The sequence below is a fragment of the Arvicanthis niloticus genome, chromosome 25, assembly GCF_011762505.2.
Source record: "Arvicanthis niloticus isolate mArvNil1 chromosome 25, mArvNil1.pat.X, whole genome shotgun sequence".
Taxonomy (NCBI): Eukaryota; Metazoa; Chordata; class Mammalia; order Rodentia; family Muridae; genus Arvicanthis; species Arvicanthis niloticus.
Genome location: NC_133433.1, coordinates 36,265,053 through 36,291,669, shown reverse-complemented (window position 1 = coordinate 36,291,669; position 26,617 = coordinate 36,265,053). Strand labels below are relative to the sequence as shown.

The 26,617-nt window shown below is 36.9% G+C and overlaps 1 protein-coding gene across 2 annotated transcripts in view; it reads right to left on the bottom strand.

The window, feature by feature from the left end:
* The window catches only part of Sntg1 (syntrophin gamma 1), a 728,479-nt gene that overhangs the window by 529,313 nt on the left and 172,549 nt on the right, over positions 1–26,617 (bottom strand). For both annotated transcript variants that reach the window (XM_076924411.1, XM_076924412.1), the window contains exon 2: positions 12,328–12,391. The gene's annotated coding sequence lies outside the window, so the exon portion shown is untranslated. The remainder of the gene's footprint in view (positions 1–12,327; positions 12,392–26,617) is intronic.

The following is a 26,617-nucleotide window of genomic DNA, read 5'->3' as shown; positions in this document are numbered from 1 at the left end:
CAAAATTAAAATTTCTCTGGAAGAAATGGACAATTTTCTAGATAGATACAAAGTACCAAAGTTAAATGAGGAATAGATAAACCATCTAAACAGTCACAAAACTTCTAAAGAAATAGAAGCAGTCATTAAAAATCTCCCCACCAAAAAATGTCCAGGGCCAGATGGTTTTAGTGCAGAATTCTATCAGACCTTCAAGAAAGACCTAATACAAATCCTTTTCAAGCTATTCCATCGAATACAAACAGAAGGAACACTACCCAATTCATTCTATGAAGCTACCATTAAGCTCATACCTAAACCACAGAAAGACCCAACAAAGAAAGAGAACTACAGACCAATCTCTCTTATGAATATTGATGCAAAAATACTCAATAAAATTCTCGCAAACCGAATCCAACAACACATCAAAACAATTATCCATCAAGATCAAGTAGGCTTTATCCCAGGAATGCAGGGATGGTTCAATATTCAGAAATCCATCAATGTAACCCACTACATAAATAAATTCAAAGCAAAAAATCACATGATCATCTCACTAGATGTTGAGAAAGCATTGGACAAAATTCAACATCCCTTCATGTTAAAAGTCTTGGAAAGATCAGGAATTCAAGGCCCATACCTAAACATAGTAAAAGCAATATACAGCAAGCCAGTAACCAACATCAAACTAAATGGAGAGAAACTTGAAGCAATCCCACTAAGATCAGGGACTAGAAAAGGCTGCCCACTCTCACCTTACCTATTTAATATAGTACTGGAAGTCTTAGCTAGAGCAATTAGACAACAAAAGAAAGTCAAAGGGATACAAATAGGAAAGGAAGAATTCAAAATTTCACTATTTTCAGATGATATGATAGTATATTTAAGTGACCCTAAAACTTCCACCAGAGAACTCCTAAACCTGATAAACAACTTTAGCAAGGTTGCTGAATATAAAATCAACTCAAACAAATCAGTAGCCTTCCTCTACTCAAAGGATAAACAGACTGAGAAAGAAATTAGGGAAATGACACCCTTCACAATAGCCACAAATAAAATAAAATATCTTGGAGTGAATCTAACCAAGCAAGTGAAAGATCTGTATGACAAGAATTTCAAGTCTCTGAAGAAAAAAATCGAAGAAGATCTCAGAAGATGGAAAGATCTCCCATGCTCCTGGATTGGCAGGATTAACTTAGTAAAAATGGCCATCCTGCCAAAAGCAATCTACAGATTCAACGCAATACCCATCAAAATTCCAAATCAATTCTTCATAGAGATAGAAAGAGCAATTTACAAATTCATTTGGAATAACAAAAAACCTAGGATAGCGAGAAATATTCTCAACCATAAAAGAACTTCTAGGGGAATCACCATCCCTGATCTCAAACTGTACTACAGAGCAGTAGTGATAAAAACTGTATGGTATTGGTATAGAGACAGGCAGGAAGATCAATGGAATAGAATTGAAGACCCAGTAATGAACCCGCACACCTATGGTCACTTGATCTTTGACAAGGGAGCTAAAACCATCCAGTGGAAAAAGGACAGCATTTTCAACAAGGAGTGCTGGCTCAACTGGAGGTCAGGATGTAGAAGAATGCAAATTAATCCATTCTTATCCCCTTGTACAAAGCTCAACTCCAAGTGGATAAAGGACCTTCACATAAAGCCAGATACACTGAAACTAATAGAAGAGAAGTTGGGGAAGACCCTCGAATACCTAGGCACAGGGGAAAAGTTCCTGAACAGAACACCAATGGCTTATGCTCTAAGATCAAGAATCGACAAATGGGACCTCATCAAATCGCAAAGCTTCTGTAAGACAAAGGACACTGTCAATAAGACAAAACGGCAACCAACAGATTTGGAAAAGATCATTACCAATCCTACATCTGATAGAGGGCTAATATTGGATATATACAAAGAACTCAAGAAATTAGAAGCCAAACAACAAAAATAACCCCATTAAAAAATGGGGTACAGAGCTAAACAAAGAATTCTCAACTGAGGACCACAGATGGCTGAGAAGCACCTTAAGAAATGCTCAACATTCTTAGTCATCAGGGAAATGCAAAACAAAACAACTCTGAGATACCACCTCACACCAGTCAGAATGGCTAAGATCCAAAACTCAGGTGATAGTAGATGCTGGCGAGAATGTGGAGAAAGAAGAACACTCCTCCATTGTTAGTGGGGTTGCAAGATTGTACAACCACTCTGGAAGTCAGTCTGGAGGTTCCTCAGAAAATTGGACATACCACTACCTGAGGACCCTGCTATACCACTCCTGGGCATATCCCCAGAAAATGCCCCAACATATAACAAAGACATATGCTCCACTATGTTCATAGCAGCCTTATTTATAATAGCAAGAAGCTGGAAAGAACCCAGATGCCCTTCAAAAGAGGAATGGAGACAAAAAATGTGGTACATTTACACAATGGAATATTACTCAGCTATTGAGAATAATGAATTTGAGAAATTCTTAGGTAAATGGATGGAACTAAAAAATATCATCCTGAGTGAGGTAACCCAATCACAAAAGAACACACATAGAATTCACTCACTGATAAGCGGATATTAGCCCAAAAGTTTGAAACAACAAAGATTCAACTAACAAACCACATGAAGCTCATGAAGAAGGAAGACCAAGTGTGGATGCCTAGGTCTTTCTTAGAAGGAGTAACAAAAATCCTCAAGGGAGCAAATATGGGAACAAATTGTGGGACAGAAACTGAAGGAGAGGTTGTATGGAGACCATTCCACCTGGGTAGCCCATGTGCAGCCACCAAAAATAGACGCTGATATGAATGACAGGAAGGGAATTCTGACAGCAGCCTGATAAGGCTGTCTCCTTAGAGGTCCACCAGAGTCGGACATACCCAGAGACAGATACTCGCAGCTAACCATTAATCTGATCAAGGGTTCCCAATGGAGAAGTTAGAGAGTAGACTGAGGGAGCCTAAAGGGTTGGTGGTCCCATGAGGAGAGCAACAATACCAACCAGCCAGAGCTCCCCAGGGTCTAAACCACCAGCCTAGGAGCACATATGGAGGGACACATGACTCCAGCTGTATATGTAGGGGAGGATGGCCTTGTTGGGCTTAGGTGAGAGAGGAGATCTTTGGTCCCATGTAGGCTGAACACTGAGTAGGGAGGAATCTGAGGGTGGGGACGGGGGAGTGGGCAGTAGGTGGGTGCACACCCTCATAGAAGCAGGAGGAGGGGGATGGGATAAGGGGTTCCTGGGTGGTGGGGGGAAAAATTCTAAATGTAAATATTATATTCAAAAAAAGGGGGAAAAAGAAATGCTGTTAGAACCAACATCTTTAATAAAATGTCAGCCCTCTTAAAAACAATTATCTTGATACTAAAATTTGTTTTGAGAACTGTATATTGCCTTGGTGTATCTACTCATCAAGCAAGCTGAGCAGACCTGTTCAAACCTCTGAGGTCCTGGAATTCCATCTGGATGCAGTGAAGACACAGCATCAAAGGCTTATCAATTTACTCTTCCCCCCACTCATTTTCTAATATCTCAATGCCCATAATCAGCTTGAAGAAGCTAATGAAGAGTCAGCGCCCCTATTCCCTGGGCTTGGGGACTAAGGTGGTAAATGTTGGGCTGTCTTTCTTAGGGAAAAGTAGTGGTTTTGTGGGAATAGAGAGGATTAGCTAGGATTTATTGCATAGCCATAGCCTATTGGTAGAAATCTCTACAATTATTATCAAGATGAAGATATAATTTCTTAAATGGCATCAATTTACTTTGATTACAAATTTTAAGGTTTTCATTGGTACGAGCTTCTTATTGATATAAGAGTGAGATGAATATTGTTACCCTCATAGGCATTGTACCAGTATAACACACTTAGGAATACAAGGCTTAGACCCAGTCCTTCTTTAACTTTTTTTAACTGATTTGAGATGGTCAGCCTGTGAGTTAAGGGACTATAGTAAATTCATGGCTTGGCATTTATTGTTAGGGTGTTTTCTATGTTTTATTTAGAAATAGCTGAGTGGAGTTAACAGGCAACAGTCCAGATTACTTTACATGAATAGTTGGTTTTCAAAACATCAGAAATCCACAGAATTGACATGACAAACATTTCTGTATTAATGTTCATTTTGATTAGAGACCTGTCTGCTCCTGTCAGCTTCATATATTGAATTCTAAGAAGAAATTGAGCATCTTTGGAGTTACTCCAGTTGTGGTGAGACAGCCACTAGACAAGAATTGCCTCTTTCCATCTGCAGACAAATTACTGTCCAGAAAAGGACACACTTGCAGAATAGTCAACTGATTATATCTGCCTAGACAGAGTAATCAGTCTTTAATAATTCTACATCACTAAGGTCTGTCAGATGATCCTGGGCCAGAAGGCTGAAGATTTGATGCTCCAATGTTCTGTAGTATAGGGACTGTCCAGGTGTTCATCGGTCTCTATAAATTGGCTAAGTTTTAGAAGCTATGCTTTGTGCTTCCCATAATTTTAGTTAACTCAGTCATTCTGGATTTCTGACGGGGTTGAAAACTTATAGTCTCATAGCCAATCCTGGATATTTACCTTGAGAGAAAAGATTTGGGTGGATGGTTTTCAGCTGACATTCATTCTAAAGCCAAGGAAAAAGCCAGGTTCAGAACTAAATGTTTTAGTTAGTATAGATGACAGAGGTTCTGGTTAGTCAAGAAAATGATGGACTGGGTATTAGGACTATCTTGTACCTCACTGGTACAAATGGGCATAATTATGCTTTAATTGTATTTTGAGAGAAAAGTTTTATGATAACAGGAAGGGTGATATGTAGGAGGAGCTAAGGTGGGAAGAGTACTGAGAGGAAGAGAAGGAGTAAAGAGACAAGGAGAAGAAGGAAAGAATCTAGGTGATGACAGAGAGAAAGAGAGAGAAAAAGGAGGGAGACAGGGAGGCAGATGTTCACGTGTCTCCACCAGTCAAAGATAGTTGATATATCTAGGTTGGGTAGTGGGTTACCTCTGACTGAGCATTACCAAACTTATAAAGCCTTTGATTAACATTTTAAAAAAATGTATAAATGCAAAAAGGATAAGGGGGCATGGGATAGGGGTTTTCTGGGGAGGGGGGAATGGGGAAAGGGGATAGCATGTGAAATGTAAATAAAATATCCAGTAAAAAAATAAACTTAAAAAATAAGAAAAAAAAGAAGTTTCTCTGTCCATCCTGTTAGTTACATTATAAAAAAATGTAAATTTGACTCATGCCAGGAAACTAGGTAAACTTAACTACAGATCTCCACCTCTCCCTGTTTCTCAAGACGTAATCCCTTATGTGCTACAGTCTTTCCTTCCTCATGCCCTGTTCCTATCTCCAGTGGATCCCACAGATTGTCTCCTCCTGACCTCCCTTCCCTACTCATTGCTTTATCTCAGCTTACAACTCCAGCAATATTAACCCAAAGACCAGTCCTGCCAGAGAAACAAAGAGACTGACTGGGTATTCAGCCCACCCTCTTATGCTCCTCCAGTTCCAAGTGCCTCAGATTCAATCCCAGATCCACATGCATGATGACTAAGATCCAAAGTACATAAACAAGTCAATAAATTTGATATTAAAAACCAAAATAATCCAATTAAAAATAGAGTACAGATATAAACAGAGAACTGTCAGTAGAGGAAATTCAAATGGTTGAAAAACACTTAAAGCAATGTTCAACATTCTTAGCCTCAGGAAAATGGAAATCAAATTGACTTTCAGATTCTATCCTACACATCAGAATGGCTAACATGAATAACAAAAGTGACTGCTCATGCAGGTGAAGATATAGTGCAAGGAGAACACCCATCCATTGCTGGTGAGAGTTTGAACTTGTACAGCCACTATGGAAATCAATATGGCAGTTCTTCAAAAAATTTGGAATTGATCTATCTCAAGACTCAGCTATTACACTCTTAGTCGTATACCCAAAGGGCACTTTATCCTACCACAAGAAAACTTGCTTGACTATGTTCATTGTTGCTTTTTTTCATAATATCCAGAAACTGGGAACAACCTAGATGTCCATCAAGAGAAGAATGAATAAAGAAATTATGATATATCTACACAATGTAGTACTACTCGGCTCTTAAAATACGACATCATGAAATTTGCAAGCCAATTGATAGAACGAGAAAAAGTCAGCTGACGACCATCCACTCAAATCTTTTCTCTCAAGGTAAATAGCCAGGATTGGCTATGAGGCTATAAGCTTTCAACCCCGTCAGAAATCCAGAATGACTGAGTTAACTAAAATTGTGGGAAGCACAAAGCATAGCTTCTAAAACTTAGCCAATTTATAGATACCTCTGAACACCTGGACACTCCCTCTACTTCAAAACGTTGGAACATCTGTTCTTCTGCCTTCTGGCCCAGGATCATCTGACAGACCTTAGTGCTGCAGAATTATTAAGAGCTGATTACTCTGTCTAGGCAGATATAATCAGTCGACTATTCTGCAAGTGTGTCCTTTTCTGGACAGTAATTTGTCTGTAGATGGAAAGAGGCAATTCTTGTCTAGTGGCTGTCTCACCACAACTGGAGTAACTCCAAAGATGCTCAATTTCTTCTTAGAATTCAATACATGAAGTTGTCAGGAGCAGACAGGTATCTAATCAAAATGAACATTAATACAGAATGCGGTAAGTGGATAAAATTTGAAATGTAAATATTATATCCAATAAAAGAGGGGAAAAAAAGAAAAGTGGTTAGAACCAACATCCTTAATAAAATGTCAGCCCTCTTAAAAAAAACTATTTTGATACTAAAATTTGTTTTGAGAATTGTATATTGCAGAATAATCATCCTTGGTGTATCTACTCAACAAGCAAGCTGGGCAGACCTGCTCAAACCTCTGAGATCTGGGAATTCCATCTGGAGGCAGTGAAGACACAGCATCAAAGGCTTATCAATTTACTCTTCCCCTCACTCCTCTTCTAATATCTCAATGCCCGTAATCAGCTTGAAGAAGCTAATGAAGAGTCAGTGTCCCTATTCCGTGGGCTTGGGGACTAATGTGGTAAATGTTGGGCTGTCTTTCTAGGGAAAAGTAGTGGTTTTGTGGGAATAGAGAGGATTAGCTAGTATTTATTGCATAGCCATAACCTATTAGTAGAACAAGAAAAAGTCATCCTGAGAGATGTTATCAAGGCTCAGAAAGATAAATATGGATTCAATGATATGTGGTTATTAAGTGATATGTGGTTATATGTGGTTATTAAAATAAATTATAATCAAACTATAACTCATAGTCTCAGAAAAGTCCAGTTTAGAAGAAGGAACTAGGAGGAACATATGAATCTCCTTGGAAGAAGAAAACAGAATAAAACAGATATGGGTGGACTCAGGATGTGTGTTGAGGGGATGGCAATGAGAATGGTAATGGGTGGTTCAAACGGGGAGGAAGAAAGGATATGAGGTTGAAGGAGGGGATGTATGGAGAGAGTGCTAGAGTTGAGGGACATTTAAGAGGTGATATGAAAATCTAGTACAGTGGAAACTCCTTAAAATATTTTGAAGGGAATCCTACTAGAGCCTCCAAATAATGAGAAATACAGAGTTCCAACTGAACATCCATCACCAGAGCTTCCAGTACAGGGTGTGGATTACATCCAACCGAGTTGTTGGCCAAACCAAGGAAACCCACAAACAACCTGAGCAGTAACCAAGATAATGAGTTCCTATCTGCAAATGGGCAGCAAGACCCCATTGCTTAACATAATACCCACACAACTCACTGAACATGGAGCGGTAGAGCCTGCGCCTAAATAGAACCTCCACCTCATCTTCTAGAGTCTTTAGTGAGGAAGGTGTTCTGCAGATTACCATAAGAGAAGGTAAACACCACTCAGCCAGGAAACCTTTGATCCACAATCATTTCTGCCTAGGACAGTAGTTTCACAGTGTAGGGCATATGGGACCATGTTACCAAACAGACATAAGAACTGGCAAAGTTGAGTGAGCTCAGACCCCAGGAATTACAGAGATATGAGACCGGCAGGAGTGGAACCTCTCTCTAACTGTATGTGTACCTGCTTCGGAACATAACCATGATACCCCACTGAGAGGGCCATGCAAATGCATATGACCAGAAGGAAAATTAGCCTGTGTTTGGTATTTATAATGTATGTTAGTTGACAGTAACATTGGCTCTTAGGAAAACTGATAGAGAAAGTCTAGTTCTAAAATAATTTAGGCCTCACAGCCCCTATCCATTTCATGCAATTCTGAAAAGTCAAGGTCTTTAATCTAAAAAAAAACTACGTTAAATCCGATGACTCTCCAAACGAGTTCTAGTTAGTAGTTATCAGAAGTTGTAAGTCTTACAAATTTCTTGACAAGTGATACTGAAATATTAGAAAGCTTCTACCTTTTATGGAATCAATATTTAACTAGAAATTTGTTCTATTATAGAGATTTAGAGAGGAATATAAATTAGCTCAGCTCAGTGAGCATCGCTCAAGCCTGCCCTCAAACATCACCTCATTTTCTTACTTTCATCTTCCTCATTCAACCAGAGCTCATTAAAAATTAGAGATCTGAATGTCAGTACATTCAAATATAATTGGGATACCTAACTGACACTGCAACAGCAGTAACATGAATGGATTGTTGCTAGTGTTTTGTGAGCATGTGCAGCACAAAAGGACAAGGTTGGATTCACTATCTCAGCTTCTCACCCTGTCAGGCAAGCACTTGTGCCATGTCACCTTGTCGTGCACACTTTTTAGTAAATTTTTATTCACTATAAATTACATGTTCCGTGTCACTTTGCTGTGGTACCACCAATAACCTAAAATAGAGTAAAACACAATGGTGTGGCACTTTATAGATTAAGTAAGGAAAGACCACTTCTTCTACCAGGGATATTTTTCCTCTCTCTTCCATCAGTCTCTGTCACATGACAACTCACATAGAAGAAACTTATTGGAGTTATGTAGCAGCCTATTTGGCAAGTAAATGTGATCTATAGATCAGATCTACTGAGAAACAAATCTTGCTAACTACTACTCATAGGAATTTGGAAGAATTTCTGCTAATACCAAGCTAACTATGACTACACCTTGAGATATAAATCTAAACTAGCCAGTTAGCTCCTCCGAACCTCCTGAATGTCTCACAGGAGGTACAATATAATAAAACTGCTTAGTTTTAATAAGCTTAATTTTGTCACATGGAAACAGAAAACTTGTAACTATCTAACATGCTATTTGTACAAACAACTGAACCAAATGGACAATAACTTCAGTTCATCACCATAAGGTGCATGAATAATTGAAAAATAACTAAAGAAATGGTAGGCAGCTCTGAAAGGGAAGGCATGGTAATGGCTTACCCTTATAAACACTATTCCCAAAGTGTTTGCATTTGAAGGATCAGTGTTAAGTATTAACAGAAGTGAAGACAATCTTCTCACACACAATGCAAGAGGACTGTCTTGACCACAGAAGAGCCAGCTGGGTCACGACCGCAGTCTCTCTCTAGGGTTCAACTAAAGATATGATTGCTGACTCTTACACCTGCTGCTGGCACTGTGGGACACCATGATTTGATCCTAACCAAAACCCACAGAGCAAGAGAGGAATAACACCTTTCCTTCATAAAATTAGTGCGCCACAAGTATACGCTCTGACAAAAATGTACTGTATACTATATAATAGCTTTTCTTTTCTCAAAACCTACATAATCAAATATTATAATAAAGAGTAAAATAAAATTACCTCGTTAGAAATAGCCAACTGGCACAGCAGACGTGTGCTGAGCTCATAAAATTATCTCATTGAAATTGTTTTCTAAAACTTGTAACAACAATAATAATGCCAAGATGAAAGCACTTTGGAAATGGTAACTTACATAAAAGTTGGAAATTTTCTAAAAATTAATTCAATACCCTGAGATATAATGCTTAAACTTCCAGAATATTTCTTAAATATTGATTTGTTTTTTATTTCCTACTCCTAAATGGACATTTGAAATCCATAATTAAAAGTCTTCTCATCATACAAAGCTTTTGCTTTTTAAATAGTCATTGCCTTCATTCTAAAATTTTGTTAAAAGAATAATGCCTACTTAGAATATTCCTACCAATATATGTAGTAATTGTAACCTTGCTTAATGCACAAATATTTAAATCTGTTCATAAAATTTGGTCTCGTGGATAAATAAATAATTCATAATATTGTAAAACTATGATAATTAAGGTTAAAAATAGTTACAAAGTTTTCTTCAAAGGATAAAAAGCCATATTTTCCAACAACTAAAAGAAGTAAAACAACCAGGACCACAGACTCCTAGGAGACAGTGAACTTTTTCAAATCATCTTTCATGTGGACTTCAAAAACTCTTGATGATACTCGTTTTCAGCACTACTGCTGATCACGTACCCAAATAACTAATATTTCTCATGTCTTTGTTTCTTAATACTTTTGTGATTAGATTTTTAGCATTGCTTGTGGTATCTAATATTCAACCTCCTTTATTTCTAAGTGATGGAGTGATACTAATCTTAGAGTCAATGAAGTTACAAATGGAGATCTATCACGTTCTTTTGTTTGATCATGCCTTCTTGTTGCAGCAGGTTGCTTACCTTAAACCCCATTTGAAAGTTTCAAGTTCTTTCATAGTTTTTTAAAATAGACACACATTCTCTCTCTCTCTCTCTCTCTCTCTCTCTCTCTCTCTCTCTCTCTCTCTGTTTCTCTCTTATTATTAAATATAATTTGGATAAAACAAACAAAAAAGAACTTGTTTTTAAATACTCAGAGTTTTTGGTTAATTCTTTGTATTCAAGTTATCCAAAACACATCAATGCCTAATAACAATAGCATTCACAATGACTTACATCATAAGTACTGATGTTTTTTGATTTAGCTAGTATCTAAAATATTTTATAATACAACTAGCTATTGTAAAAAAACAAACAATAATCATATTTTAGTAATAAAAAGAGACAGTACTGCAGTACTTTTCAAAGTTCAGCTTCTCATTATTTAAATGTAAGCAATACAAATGACTGTAAGCACAAGTGGAATTACATAGTCACTACACAGTCAATCTTGTTAAAATTATGTAAATTTGGGTAATTTTAGATGTTTGCTTCATTTGTAATTTTCACTTCATTAGGACACAATGTATTCTTGATTATTTAATTTTAAGTATAGTAATTTATGTCCAATGTAAATATTATGTCAGATACAAGAACTGTGAAAAATATTAGGTCCAACTCATGATGGCTAATAGTTTTGATATTATTCAGGACTTTTTGAATTGCCTTTACTAGCTATTTCTCTCTCCTGAAGACATTTGCTCAGACCACTACTCAGCCTTATCTAAACACTAGAATTGGCATTCCTAGATTCGAATGGCTTTAATCATATTTTGTACATTTGTGAGTCACATATTATTTTTGAAAATTTAAATATTATAGGGACCCTGAATGTCCTAATAGTAGTTGGTCAAATAAGCATGTGAACAAAAACTCCTGAAAAACAGTTGTGTATAACTATGAATGCTTTTTAAAAGAAGCTGTCTTCAGAGGCTAACTAGCTGATTAGAATTTCAGTCCTACAGTGAAATTGGAATGTTGCAGGTCCAAAGGCTAATTATCTTATTTGGGGATAGTTCTTGCCTTCTGAAACATTCATTTCTTGCACACCTTTGTGCTGGAGCTATCACCTTGTGTATATATAATAGATAAAAACTTTTAGAATCTATTAACATAAAAAAACATACTAGTGTTCACCAACACAAAAGCTAAGAAAGCCATCAGGTAGCATCATGGGCCTGGAGAAAAGCTTCTCCAATCTCGTTGTCCCCGCCTCTCTAATGTATCTACAAATGCATTTTAAACTTGCCTGGACTTATGACTTTCTTTGTTCTGGGAAATGATAAAAAGTTGATGAAACTGTTTCCACATTGGAACATGGGATTCGGAGTAACGTAAATCTGTTTTCCTGAGTCATGGTCATTCAAAATGTCTCCAGAATCTTTTAAACTATCTTTTATTTCTTTTTTTAAAAAAAAAAAGGTATAAATATCTGATCAGAATTACTTATTTACCAAAATAATATTAGTTTTATTTCCACTAACTTTACCAGTCTTCAGATGAAGAGCTTGTTAGGGCTACTTTAAACATATTTACAAGAAATAACAACTTACATAGAGTCCAATGTTATTTCCTTATTTTGTTTTGCCTAAATTCAGTGAGGTTTATTTCAGAGAAGGGGCACATTATACCTCTCCAATTTAAAGAGGAAAGGTCTGCATTCCATCTTCAGAACCCCAGTCTCTGCCCATACCTGATTCCTATGAGCACAGATGAAAAGTGCCTTACCTTGGCTGCAGGAACCCAGGGTGACTGCTTGTTCTTACAGCAGCAGGAGCACTTGCTACCCGATCTGAAGTCCAAAGCAAGGGAAGAAAACTCAGTGACTGAATGCTTCACCTCTTGTCTCTTATTTACATATTTATCAGCCTCAGTTCAACATTGCCCCATATCTTACACATTGCCCCATATCTTACACATTGCCCCATATCTTACACATCAACATTCAGTTTAGGGATTCCCACTTATGTTCTGTTTTAAGCAGTTGTGGGAAGTTCTTCAAAGCCTTACATGTAACATATAGAGTCCATAGTAAATCAAATAAACAAAGAATCCATGTTTTCAAAAAAAAAATCAAACAGACAAAGCAAAGAAATCTTACTACCAGTATGAAAGTAAATAAAAAAACTGGGGCTGAATAGTTGACTCAGTGATAAAGACAATTGAATTCTTGTATATACATATACACATACACATATACATGCACACTCGAGCACATACACACACACATATACTTAATACAGACAGATCAGATGAGCTCATTGTATTTATGTATTAGGAATGTGGTGTGGGTGTGTGGGTATGGGTGTGTGTATAAAATAAGAATTAATAAAAAATAGAGACCATAAATTTGAAAGAGAACAAGGACAAAAGAAGATGGAAGGAAGAAAAAAGATTTGCAGGGAGAAAAAATAAGGGAGAAATGATATAATTGTATTATAATATCAAAAAATAAATATTTTTTTAAAAAGCAATGACTGCTCTTCTGGAGGATATTGGTCCTGTTCCCAGAACCCACAAGAAAACTAACAACTTCCATGAAGGAAAAACATCATTATACATAAAATAAAAATAAATAAATCTTTTTTAGAGGAAAATAAATAAATTAATCAATCTGTTAATAAATAATAACTAGGAGATGTCACAGTTTCTCTTCCACCAGGTTATGGTTTTTATATATATAAATACCATAAATAAAAGAAGCCCCTATCCTTCATAGTTCTGAGTCTCCAGAATTCCATCCTTCCCAGGTCCTTGTGAATTCTTCTTGAGATGTCAAAGATCTTAAGTGAGATGAAGAGACAGAAGAGTTTCTATTTAATTAGAGTCAGAAATTTATCTCCAAATAAGAACTGTTTCAGAAATGTAATGTGAAGTTTAAGATCATGTGCGTGACATTTTCCTTTGGACAGAATATCCCTGTGTGGTCTAGGCTGAGCATGTGGGAACCCCCTATCTGAGGCTTCCAAGTCCTGGATTACAGGTGTACTCTATCTACCCCCAGCTCACGTGTGACTCTTCATCCACATTCCTAACTTCTGTCATACATAGAATCTGTCAATGTAATGCATATGTGCTATGTACCTTAGAACTCTTTCTTTTCTTTTAAAAAGAAGTTTTATCATCATCATCATTCACTATATCATAAAAAAAAAGCTAATGAAATAAAATTTAGTATGGACTTATAGTCATCTATTTAAGAATTTAAAAAGGTTTACTCCTCATGCTGTGTTAGTAACTAGAGAAAACATTGATCAAGATACTACTAGATTAACATCTTGTCTCCTCATAGGCTTTGGAAATGAAATCAATATTATTCTATTAGTGAGTGTGATAACTTATCTTGGTGATTTCATTGTTGTTGTTTGTTTTGTTTTTTGTTTGTTTTTGTTTTGGGGAGTGGTTTTTTTTTTTTTTTTTTTTTTTTAGATTGGTTGAGGTGGAAGGACCTATGCTCAATCTTCTGATTGACATCTTCTGGTGATAGCTTATATAAAAAGGCATGAAAAAAAATATTCTGCTTTTCCCTGCTTATGTTGACTCTCATTGGCAAGTTCATCTGTCCTGTTGCTGAGGCATTCCTTCTCTGTTGTTAGAACCCACTTTATGTTATATTTTTTAACATAAGTTGAATACCAGAAGCTCACTAAGAACTCTCAGGAACACCAGATTGGGACTGCTGGGACATCTAGTTTTATCAATTGAACAATTACTACATTCTTTCTGTCAAGATGTAGCTTTGTGGATTTAAAAAACAACATATCATATATACACATTCTATAAGTCCTGTTCTTCTAAATCTTAGTGTGTTTTAAACCTAGTTTTCCTCTAATTTTACGAACAATAAGTGCTTCTTAAGTCAGAGCTTTCTTTGAACATACTGCTACTATTTTTAAAATCATCTGGACTGCAACATTACAAAAGGAAGAAACAAGCTCTTATACAATGGATATCAGGAGAAATATAGAAAGCTTTTTTTTTTCCTCCAAAATCATTATACTGCCCTGTTACAAATGACGAAAGAGTAAATAAATAGATAAGTAAGTAAAGAAATAAATAATAAATATTTCCACCAATACTTTGGTGAAGGATGTGGTTCTTTTTTGTCTTTATCTTAGAGTCTACTTGAAGCTAAGGTGAAGATTTAGATTAATTGCATTGGCAGAGGAAATCTCAATACAACCTATCATAGATTCTGTCCTGTGGTTCATTCTTATGAAGAGTTTTTTGATAAAACAGTGAAAGCTTAGAAAGGAAAAATATGAAAAATGCATAGTTTAAGGGTTAAAGGAACAATAAGAAATAGAATGGAACTAAACCGTGTGTTCAAGTAAATAGAATTAAGGTAGTCGTGATCTTGGGGCAAGATCTCATCCAGCTAAGCTTCTATCTTGTGAAAAGGAATTAAAGAAAAGCTTAGGTCCAAGCATGGTTGCACATACCTTCAATCTCACTAAAAAGAGGCTTTAATCTCATCACTCAGAAGACAGAGGCATGCAGACCTCTCAGTTCAGAGGGTAGCAGGCTGGATTATTGCTGGGATAACAGCTTTAATTACATTAATTGCTAGCATCACTGCTTCTACAATCTTGTGCAATTGGTACAAGAAGTTAAAACAGCTACGTTTGTTAATCATTTAGAACAAAAATGTTACTAATGTGTTAAGTATACAAGAGGATTTAGATAGGCATTTGGATCAAGGGATTGATGCTCTTAATCCTACTCAAATTATTGGAAGGAGGTTCAAAGTTTAAGAGTAAGGAGCCATCTTGAGTGTCATGCCAAATACCATTTTCCTAGTCATTATAACTAGGAAAACATTTAAAGACACTTGCAGGGTATTTGGCATAATTCAACACCTCTCTGGATGTTTTAACTTTGCATAGTGAGATTATGAATGTAAAGAATGCTGCTCTGTTGAGCTTTGATGCTGCAGATACTGCTGATCAAATTATCCGTGGCCTGAAGTCAGTATTTCCATTTTGGTCAAGCTTCAAGAACGGCATATATAGTTTGATCATGCTAGCCCTTTTTGTTTTGGGAATACCTTTATTCCTGCCCATCGTGTTAAAGCTTGTCTTTAACAATATCAACATGTTGGCAGCCAAAGTGCATGGCTTGAAACTGAAAATGGACCCCCCCCCCAGACAGACTTTGGGCTAAGACAGAAAAGTAGGCTCAGATATTTTGATCATCCTGATAAACCCTTAGAAATAGTGATCAGGGGAGTGATCACAGAACTTTGTTTATTGCCTTGCTTGTTCTTTTACTATTTGTGTTCATTGTCTTGCTCGTTCCTTGACTATTTGCATCTATTGTATTGCTAGATCCTCAACCTAGAACTGACCTTAATACCTGCATGTAATTAAAATGGTATAAAAGCAAATTGGAAAAAATAAAAAAGACCAGACATTGGGATGGTAAGGACATAGTCTAGAACTACTAGGTTTGGGGGTAGAGGATAAATATGGTCAAAATAGATTTAATGAAATTCTTAAATAACTACAGCAGTGACAAGATAGTAAAATGGTTAGAAACAGCACTAATGAGAATGGAAATAAAGGATTTATTATTAACTAAGAAAAAAAGTCAACCTGATCTACAGAGCAATTCAGGATCTATTCAGGACTGCCAGGCATAGGCACTGAAGGAAACCATGGAAAATAGAAAACTGGTAAAGATGTAATTGAATAAGGGGTTCCGTGTTCCAGCTCCAGTAAACAGCAGAATTTGGTAGCTTCTGCCATATGGTTCTGGCTTTAGAATCAAGGAAGAAATTTCCCTCTTTGGCTAAGAATAGCATTGAGGCCATTTGTGTGGTAAAGGTATCCCTGCACAAAAGCCCTTGTGTCAAAGAAGCTATAGAATTCCCTTCTGTGACTAAAAAAAGTTGCTGAGGCCAGGCCTGTGTCAGGGGTTTCCCTGAATGGAGGCTTATAAAGGCACTTTGATTAGTCTATGTTAATCACTGTTCACTGCCCTAAGAAAGTACACAGATTAAGCCCCAATGTATGTGAGTCTCTTTGTACAATAATACAAACTTAGAAGAAATATGTTACTATGTCCACTCATCAAAATAATAGTCAATTTCAGATAGTCATGTAACCTCTTTCCAGGCAGATCCTTTGAGAAAGATCTCAGAATCAAGATGAGGAGATGGGATGTAACTTTCTCCAGTCAAAGCCTATATTATTCCACATATGCAGTCTCTAGCAATAATATCCATACACCAACCTTCCATGCTGTGAATATGTTTTTTAGCAGCCTTTTTCTTCCCATTAGCTGCCATAATAAGTCATCAAGTTCCATTAAAATCTCTTCCTTGGGCTGGAAATATAAAATGCTTGCATAGTATGATTTAAACCCCAGGACCACAAAAGAAGAACCATTCTCCCCATACCTTCTAAATTTCACATATTTCTTAGATCATCCTGTTACCTTTGGTGAAATTTAATCTATTTTCTTATACGTTGCTTACATTTCCATCATATGGAATTATGGTGCCTATGGGGCTAAAAACTAAACTGATTCTATCTGTACTCTGCTGGCGAAGTTGTCTTTTTGACTAACAAATTTTTACAAACTCAAATATTTAACCATGTGACATTTTACTTGAAGTCTACATATCGATCTGCATCTAAGAATGTGTTCTAAGAACACAAACACTCTTACATTACCCCCAATGAGAGATCACTGTGAGTCACAACTTTATAACCTATTCTTGCTTTCAGTTTTCTAAGGTCATTTTCATTCTTAAGAGAGACACACTCTGTTGGACATCAAGAGTCTTTTATTGTGGTTTTGGTGTATCTTCAGAATACCTGTCCCTGAACCTTTAGCTTGCTTTCTTTCATTTAGGCTTCTACTTACTTTTTCTTTAAAAGTCCACCAGAAATTGAATACATTTCATACTTAGTCTACATTCCAGAGATACTTTATCTATTCTGTTCTTCTACAAGAGCCCAGTAAGTATCAAGAAAGTTAACTTATGTATCCTTCTGATGTTTTCTTCAACACACAGGACACCTTAGAAGTAGTGCTGAGGTTTACAGCATTTCTCAGGAAAACATGATGGTCATCTTATTATTAAGAATCATCAATCACACCTTTCATTTTTCTGAAAAAGAATAATATGCTATTTTACTTACATTCCACATAATGGGGAATGTAACGTCCAAATAGTACTCTAGTCTGCAGTGTAAAATTTATGGTCACAAGAAAAAAAATAGGTCAGAGTCTCTAGTTGTTTAAGTGGGGTTAATCATAATCTTTACGGCTCTCATATAAGCAAGGGGTTTTTCATCTGGGAAGGAAGTAATTTTTTATAGCAATAGAGTTTTCTCTTTGAAAATCTGTTTCAGAGGTCAACAAAAGATTAGTGGTTCCCTCAGAACAGATATTGTTTATAGCACTTCTTTCACACAAAAAGAAATTCACATATTATTGAAAGTCAATTTTCTGAAACTAAGTTTATGGGTCAAAGCATGAATTCAATCCCATAAGTCCCCAGGTATATATTATCTAGAATCAGTGTTCACAAGCCTAAAGATTAATGAATCTTCTGAAGTTACATAGAGAAACTGCAGCAAAATTTAAGTGTCTTTCCAAGGAGCATGCTTTTCTGTTATTAAAAAAAATAAAATAAAGTCAGAAAACACGCTGTCCAATACACTGTGCTACATTAATATCAAACATACAATTTTCTGGTTTGCTTTTGTGCATTAAAATTACTCCCAGCTGATTTCTCATTATTTGGGAATTGCTTATTTTAGGTCATTGGCACATTTTCTTTTTCAGAAGAAGATGGAAGTTGCTTTCATTGCTTGGCCTACATAACTAGAAATACATCAGGTCAGGACAATTGGGGTTTTGAGCTATCTTTTTTCTTCATGTGTTAGAATTCATGGGTAAGGCCACTGAGCAGGATTGTATGAGAGTGGACTGAGCAACTGTCTGTGAAAAGTTCTAGAAGGACTACACAGATAGGGTCAAATCCTGAAGTAGACACATGCCCTACAATTCCTTCAAAAATTCAAAACAATGACCACATCTGTTGTTGAGCAGTGTGAGTTCTTTGTAGCTAAGTACAGTATGAGAGACTAAAGTTACACACTTCTTTTTACCATCATTTAAAAGCCACTAAGATGCAATAAGCAATTTCAAAGAACAGGAAATAGTAGAACAAAATTAAGGAACTCGAAAATCAGATGAATCATGAAAAACTTCAGAAAGCTGAAGAATGCTGAGATCTGCCCAAGGCCAGCAGCTGTCTAAGAGTAGAAATAAGTGACTATGGTGCCCACTTCCTGTAACGCTAGGAAATGCAGAAGCTAATGTCTCTGAAAACATCGAGCAAGCAAAACTGGGTGTAAGATAGTGATAAAGTCAGACAAAATTGGAATAAAGCACAATTTAATGAGAAAAGGAAAAAGTCAAATAATCTAATATAGTAACGGACCAAAGATATTAGAGAAAGGAGGACCCAGTAATCATGTCAAGAAGTTGTGTGCTCATTGGTCATTGGGCTTCCTACACAGTGTCATCTGTAACCCTCAAGCTAGAAAACTATAGATGGTTGTGAATAAGAGAAACAACTGACTTTTAAACTCAACTGGAATCATTCTTAATTTGGGGGACACAACCCCTTTGATGAAAAACTATCTCCAAATATATTCATATTATAATTCATAACCATAGCAAAACTCCAGTTATGAAGTATCTACAAGATAATTTTATGGTTGGAGGCTACCACAACACAAAGAACTGTATTAAAGAGTTACAGTGTTAGGAAGGTTGAGAACCACTGCTCTACCAGTAACTGAGCAAAGAACTGACCGTTTGTGTGATATTTTAGTAAAGAATCTGGCTTTATTCTGCCTATATATTGAGAATCCATGTAAAAGTGAATTTACAGATAATTGATTATTTTGTTTTGAGGAGTAAAGGCATGTGAGCAAGCTTAAGTTTTGGACAAAGTGCAAACCAGAAGGCACTTTTAGTTTTGCGGTGATTAGTGTCATTAAAGAGAACCTGATGTTGTTCTATGAGAAATTTTTTTCCTAAGAATCCCCCACAAATTCTGATGAAGCTATGTGGCTGAGATGTCTCTCAGTCAGTGGCCAAATTTGCCGATATCTGCATGACCCTTCATGAAAGGTATTAGACAGCAATAAAAGCTAGGTACCTTGCAACATAAATGGAGTCTCTGCACAGAGAGTTTTGTAGGACGTTGTAAACGTAAAGCTTTAGTTGACATGGAAACCCGACTATTGGAAATGGCAAAGCCAAGGGATATCTAACAACATGAGCTGCAGGTGTGAAGTAGAGCCAGCATAAGTCTACAAAAGAAGCTGCATGTCCCGTAGATTACCAAGCTGGAGACAAAGGGATGCTTCACCCTTTGGAGCTCAGCAGCTTTTTCCATCATAAGCTCCAGACAGGGAGACAAAGCTGTCAAATTTGGTTTTGCTGCTTATGTCCAGTGCTTAGTTTGATCATTCCTTGTACCCAGACAAGGTTCCATTTTGAAATAGGAATGCTTCTGTACCACTATTCAGTGTGTGTGTGTGTGTGTGTGTGTGTGTGTGTGTGTGTGTGTGTGTGTGTTTGTGTGTGTGTGTGTGTGTGTGTGTAACTTTTTATTTGATAGAAGCTCTCAATTAAAAGACTTGAAAGTATTGAAATCTTCAAAGACTATGGGGACTTTTAGACTATGTTTTAGATAGAAAAGCGTGGAAGGAAATTTAGTGGAAGATTGTATTGCAAGTGATATGCTTGTGTGTCAGGTTGACAAGGAGTGAACTGTGATACTCTAGAACCTGGAAACAGAGTTCTAATGAAGTGTGGTCTAGATTTTATTAACCTGTGAGGATGTCTGTGGGGTGCCATGATCACTGTCAATGTCACTGAGATAAGAAGACCTGCTTTCTGCAGGTGGGACCTTTATCTAAGAAGAAGATCCTGGTTTGTATGAGAGTGCTGTGAGCAAGCTAAGCACGAGTAAGCATAACTACGTTCATTTCTGTTCCCTCCTCCTGTCTGGGATGTACTATGTCTAGCTGCTTTTAAGCTCCTGCCACACCAACTCCCCCACAATGATGGAATATAACCTAGAATTTTGTGCTCACTTACATTGTTTTTGTCAAGATATTTTGTCACAGGAACAGGAAGATACCATGGGTATTAGTCATTCATGTAGTGTGAGGTGTGGCTTAACAATAGCTGATAAAATTCTCTGAATGGCTGATTATTTGCTGTTATTTCTGTTATTTGTTTGCTTCAAGTTTTATTAAATCTTTCACACATAATGAATGAAAAGCTGAGACTTTATTATCAAATTATCGTATTATAATATAATATTAATTATATTAAAATCCTGAGAATATATTATCCCCCTAATTATGACTTCAGCTGCATCTCAAAATTTTTGTGATTTTTAAAATTATCTTTTAGTTGTTTGTCCAGGTGATTTTTGTAAGGTACAATTTACAGAACTTTCTAAATATTGATTATTTCTTATTTAATCCTGAAATCCTATATATATTAAGCCAAGAGTCACAAGCAATTTCTCTATGGTTTTTTTTGTTTGTTTGTTTGTTTGTTTGTTTGTTTTCAAGACAGGGTTTCTCTGTGTAGCCCTGGCTGTTCTGGAACTCACTCTGTAGACCAGGCTGACCTTGAACTCAGAAATCCGCCAGCCTCTGACTCCCAAGTGCTGAGATTAAAGGCGTGTATGTGCCACCACTGCCCCGCCTTTTAGATGCATTGGTCTCTAGTATAGTTGAGTTACTATTTAATACATGGGTAATTGTGTGAATTGAGCATCACCATGATCCCCAGTAGATGGCTGCATACTACATTAGCATTAACTGAAAACATAATCTTTTCTTCGGTGAATTACCTTTGTGGCTTTGTCATAAGATTGTGGTTCTAATTCCACCTTTCTATTCTGTTCAATGACACAGGCATCACGTTGTGCTAATAGGGAAGCAGAGAAAAAGGAATATAGAGATGTACATGGTCAGTATGTTGCCCCCAGGGTCATCTATTATGACTACTTCGTCCACTTTCTAAGGCTTCTGGAACCTCTACTATTGTGCCATCCGCTAAGGTTCAAACATTCAAACATGAGTCTGTAGGAAAGCACTGTATTCAAACCGCAGTCGTCTTTTTTTGTATCTTCCCATCAGCTTCGCATGGCCCTCATTACCTTTGTGTTACATCATGCTTTGAAATGGGAAGTCCAATTACACTGTTTCTACTGGGATGTCATGTCTAGTTTCAGTCAATACACCTTGCCTGAAAAAAAATCAAGCTCCTTCACAAAATATTTTTAAATTATTTTAATTGATAATTTATTTTGGAAGAACTGATGATCTCACGAGAAGTTTCAAAGACAATGAAGAACATTCCCTATAAATTCCGCTCGGCTTTCTGTGAGGTTAATCCAACCCATGACAATGCAGGACATGAGAGTATCAATATAACAATGAAATAAATTATGCATAATATCTGTATTTCCTTTCTTCAAATGATGTTCTTTTGCTTCTCCCTCTAGCTGTCCCACTCACCCAAAATATGGCATAACTCTCTATAGTCTGTTCCTAGAAGGAACTAATAGACCCTTCTATGAGTAACCAAGACTCATCTGTCTTAGGAGAAGGACCAGGCCTAGCTCCTAACCTTTGCCACTACAATATAATTACGGTCCGTTTCCCCTGGTGCTTGGACTAGGTCAGACAAAATCATGTGGAATGGGACCTACCATCAACCCCTTAAAGGTATAAAAGTTAAAATGTCATTTTTTTCTGGTTTCTTTTTCTGGAGGGATTTTTGAAGGCCTTTTTTCTTCAGCATCCCAATGCTATGCATGGTGACGTGTGTGTGTGTGTGTGTGTGTGTGTGTGTGTGTGTGTGTGTGTGTGTGTGTGTTCATTCACAGCAACATTTGGGTAATACATTCCTCTGCTTTGTATTTTTTTTTTCTGAATTGTATCAGTAGCCCTTGGCATTATCTGTCAGTTTATTGGGTTCTAAATTGTCTATTTGCATTGGCATCGGGCTATCACTAAAACACCACCAACAGCATAATAGTTTTATTACATAATAGTTTATTACTGGCTGTGCTTGTGTTCAGCCAGTTCAATCTACTGTCAGTTAAATGAAATTACAAAACAAAACATAACAAAATGAAAACCTGGAATATTAAAAAGTGCAGGAGGGGTGAACCTTTGCTCAGCAAAACAGTGCAAAAAAAAAAAAAAAAAAAAAAACTAAGAAAAGTCATATACTGAGAGAAAAGAAGTTGGAAATCCCATATCTAATATGTCTTTTAAAATGTGCTATTCAGAAAACCTAAGCACATGTTGAAATTCAAGGTAAAGGAAACTAGGTATCTTTCCACATTCTCTCTTTCAGCCTTTTCTTTCTTCTCCCTCCCCTACTCCATACCTCCATACTCTCATTTGTGTCCTTACTCACCCCTAGTCAACAGATAAAATCAACTTTATTTGTCCCTCCACAAGACAGAACCTGTATCTAAAATTGTGTGAACAAGAACCAGAGACTAGACAGCCCAGAGACCTAAAGTAAAACCTAATACTACTAATCAGAAATAAAATAAGACTAAAAAATGAAATGACTCCTAATGATAGTCTGCTATACTCATAGATTTGTGCCTCATCATCAGTATCATCATCAGAATGCAGCAGCAGATGGGAACATATACAGAGACCCTCAGCCAGACACTACACACAGAGGGAGTGACCTAGGAACACACAGTTGTCTCCATAAAATTCCTTTTCTCAGAGCTCAGGGAAGTTCTGCAGAAGAGGTGGAAAGAGTGTACAAGCCAGAGGAGTTGAAGGATACTAGAAGAACTCAGTCCTCTAAGTCAACTGAGCAAATCTAATATGAACTCTCAGAGACTAAAGCAGTAAGCACCAGGTCCTTTGTGTACATGTTAAAGTTTTCAGTTTAGATTTTTATGTGGGAGTCCTGAGTGTGTGAATGAGGGGGGGGGGTCTCTGATTCTAGTACCTTCTCTTGGGACTCCTTTCCTATTGTTGGTTTGACTCCTCTAGCTTTGGTACAATGCTGTTTCTTTTATCTTATCGTATTTTATGTTGTCATGCTAGGTTGTTATTTCCCAGAAGGCTGCTCTTTTCTAATGAGAGACAGTAAAGGAATGGTTAGAGACTGGAGGGTAAGTGGGGAGGGACTGGTAAAAGCATAATCAAGATATTTTGCATTAGAAAAGAATCTATTTCCAAAAACTAAAGAAAAATTTAGAAAAAGAAAAGATTGTTTTAATTATTCCTTCCATACTCTCATCTGGAGTGCCATAGCTTTTCTACACAATCCTCCAGCTATGCCTTCATTTATCTAATGCCCTTAATGTGGTCTGGACATTTGGCCTGTATTCCTATATGTGTAATCAGTAAATGTGCAACGAGCTCCAACTTTTGTAAGAAATTCTTGCTGAACTCTGACTTTGACAAATTTTGAAAACATCTACTAGCCTTGGAGTTAATTTATTTTCATGATAAACAGTCATGAATGAATTATTGTACAAATAAACTTTTAGCATATTAAAAATGCTATCAGGTCTTTTCTCTAAGATAAAAGAACAAACAAATAAAAAGTCAGTTTCCTGTAGTGAGATATGTGTCTGGATTCCATATTTATCTGTGTTAAACACTCCTATGAGATTTGCTTATAGTTCTCATCTTTGTGTAATGGTTAATTTTATGTCAGCTTGATACAAGCTAGAGGTATCTGGAAAGAGAAAACCTGAAAAGCTTTCAAAATATTGACCTGTAGGCAAGTCTGTCAGCCATTTTCTTGATTAGTAATTGATGTAGGAGGGCCTAGCCCAATGAGGGTGGTGCTAACCCAGGGTAGATGTTTCTGGATCATTTAAGAAAGCTTGCCGAGCAGTCCATGGGGCATGTGCCAATAAGCAGCTCTCTTCCATGGCTTCTGCTTCAGTTACTGCCTCACGGTTCTTGCCTTGGCTTCCATTCATGATGGTTATGACCTTGGTCATTAATAGCTGAGATATCTCTGAAGTCTTTCTTTATGATGACTGTTAGCCATGAGATGAAACAAATCCATTTCTTCTAAAATTGCTTTAGGTAAAATTACTGTTTAGCACAATAAAAGAAACCACGATGAGGCTATTTCACTAGCTTTACTTGAAGACTTTCTTCCATTCAATCTAATGAGGTTTCTGGAGCATTTGGGGGTTTTTGGAGACCACATGTTACAGTGTTATTCCTACCTTGTTCAGTGTTTCCCATTGTCTCTCTTTCTGTCTGTGATCTAACAGTCTTGAGTCTGACTTCTGACGAATATCAGGGATGGGACCAAATAATGCTGTCTAGCCCTTTAAGAATTCATTCAGGCCTATAACTTAATGCATCATACATGCCAGGTGTTTTAATTCCTCCTGTCTTTTCTGAGATCTCTTAAAGATTGTTAAGGCTGCTAATCTTATACCACTATTCAAATATCATATGAATACCTTTGCTTTTATACTAGAATAAACTCTATTCTGCTCCTCAAAGGGTGGCTAACCAGGTAAATTGGTTATACATATAAAATGAGAGAATGTATGGGGTGTGTGTGTGTGTGTGTGTGTGTGTGTTTAAATAGAACTGCAACCCACCCACTGACTACTGATCAATTCCCCAAATATACCGTATAGTGGTTTGAATAGGAATGGCCCCCACAGACTCCTGTGTGTGTGAATGCTTGGCCATACTATTAGGAGGTATTCCTTTTTGGAGTAGGTGTAGCCTTGTGGAAGAAAGTGTGTCACTGTGGAGATGGGCCTTGGGGTCTTATATGCTCAAGCTATGCCTAGTATGGCAGTCTCTTGTTGCCTGCAGATCAAGATTTGGAACTCTCAGCTTCTCCAGTGCCATACCTGCCTGGATGTTGCCTGTTTCCATTCATGATAATAATGGACTAAACCTCTGAAATTGTAAGCTATCCCCAATTAAATGTTCTCCTTTATAAGAGTTGCAATGGTCATGGTGTCTCTACACAGCAACAGAAACCCTAAGACATATCATGTTCTCAAACCAGGCTTAGCTACAATGCATTCATTATGATCTGCTGGGTTTTTTGCAGCAGAACTAGAGAGCCCATGGTCTCTCCATCATAGTGATTCCTGCTGTCGTGTGATATTTAATTCTTTTCCTACCTTCCTAAAAAAGCTCTGTGTCACTCACCGAAATTCATCTCACTAAATGAGTAATGAAACAATTATCAATAATAAAAATACAAGTCATATATGGGGGGTGCCTTTCTTACATTTCTCTAGTGCCATCTTATTGAATATATGGTAAATTTTTATGCTTTACATAAGCAACCCTTAAACACCTGAGCTCCGCAGAAACCACTTCTTTCTGGTTCACTGAGTCTTCGTCTTTTTCTAAATAGTTTTATTTATTCCCATTTCAACTTTTGCACTTAGTACCTCCTGTTGCATAAAATACTCTTCCTTGAAAATACATGCATAGCTGGCTCAACCTCACTACTCACACCTCACTTCAGTCCAAATGCTTCCGAGGAATGTCAGGTTGAGATTCCGAGCCTATGCACAGCTGACTCCTTTCTTATCTCTAGCATTTAGCTCTCCTTTTATTCCTTTTAGAAGTTACCACTATATGAAGTTGTCTACTTGTGTAGTTTCTATTGAATTGCTATTTCACCTGAGTTTTCATTGTATTTTAATCAAATGACACATCTTTAGAAAAATTATAGCTTAAAATGAATATTTCTTCAGAAATATTTAAAAGCATGTTAAATGTTAAAAGTGTCATATGCAGTATACCAAGAGGTAATGTTATTCAGTTATCTCTGAAGTGGACCTTTCACTGAGTCTGACAAAATATCTTAGGCTCATGTTTCTGGCTGGTTGTGGAGACCAGCAGGTGAGACTGTGTCCATTTGTCAACATTTCTGGCCAACAGTGGGTCAGGTTTTCTCACATGATTAATTTAATTCTACA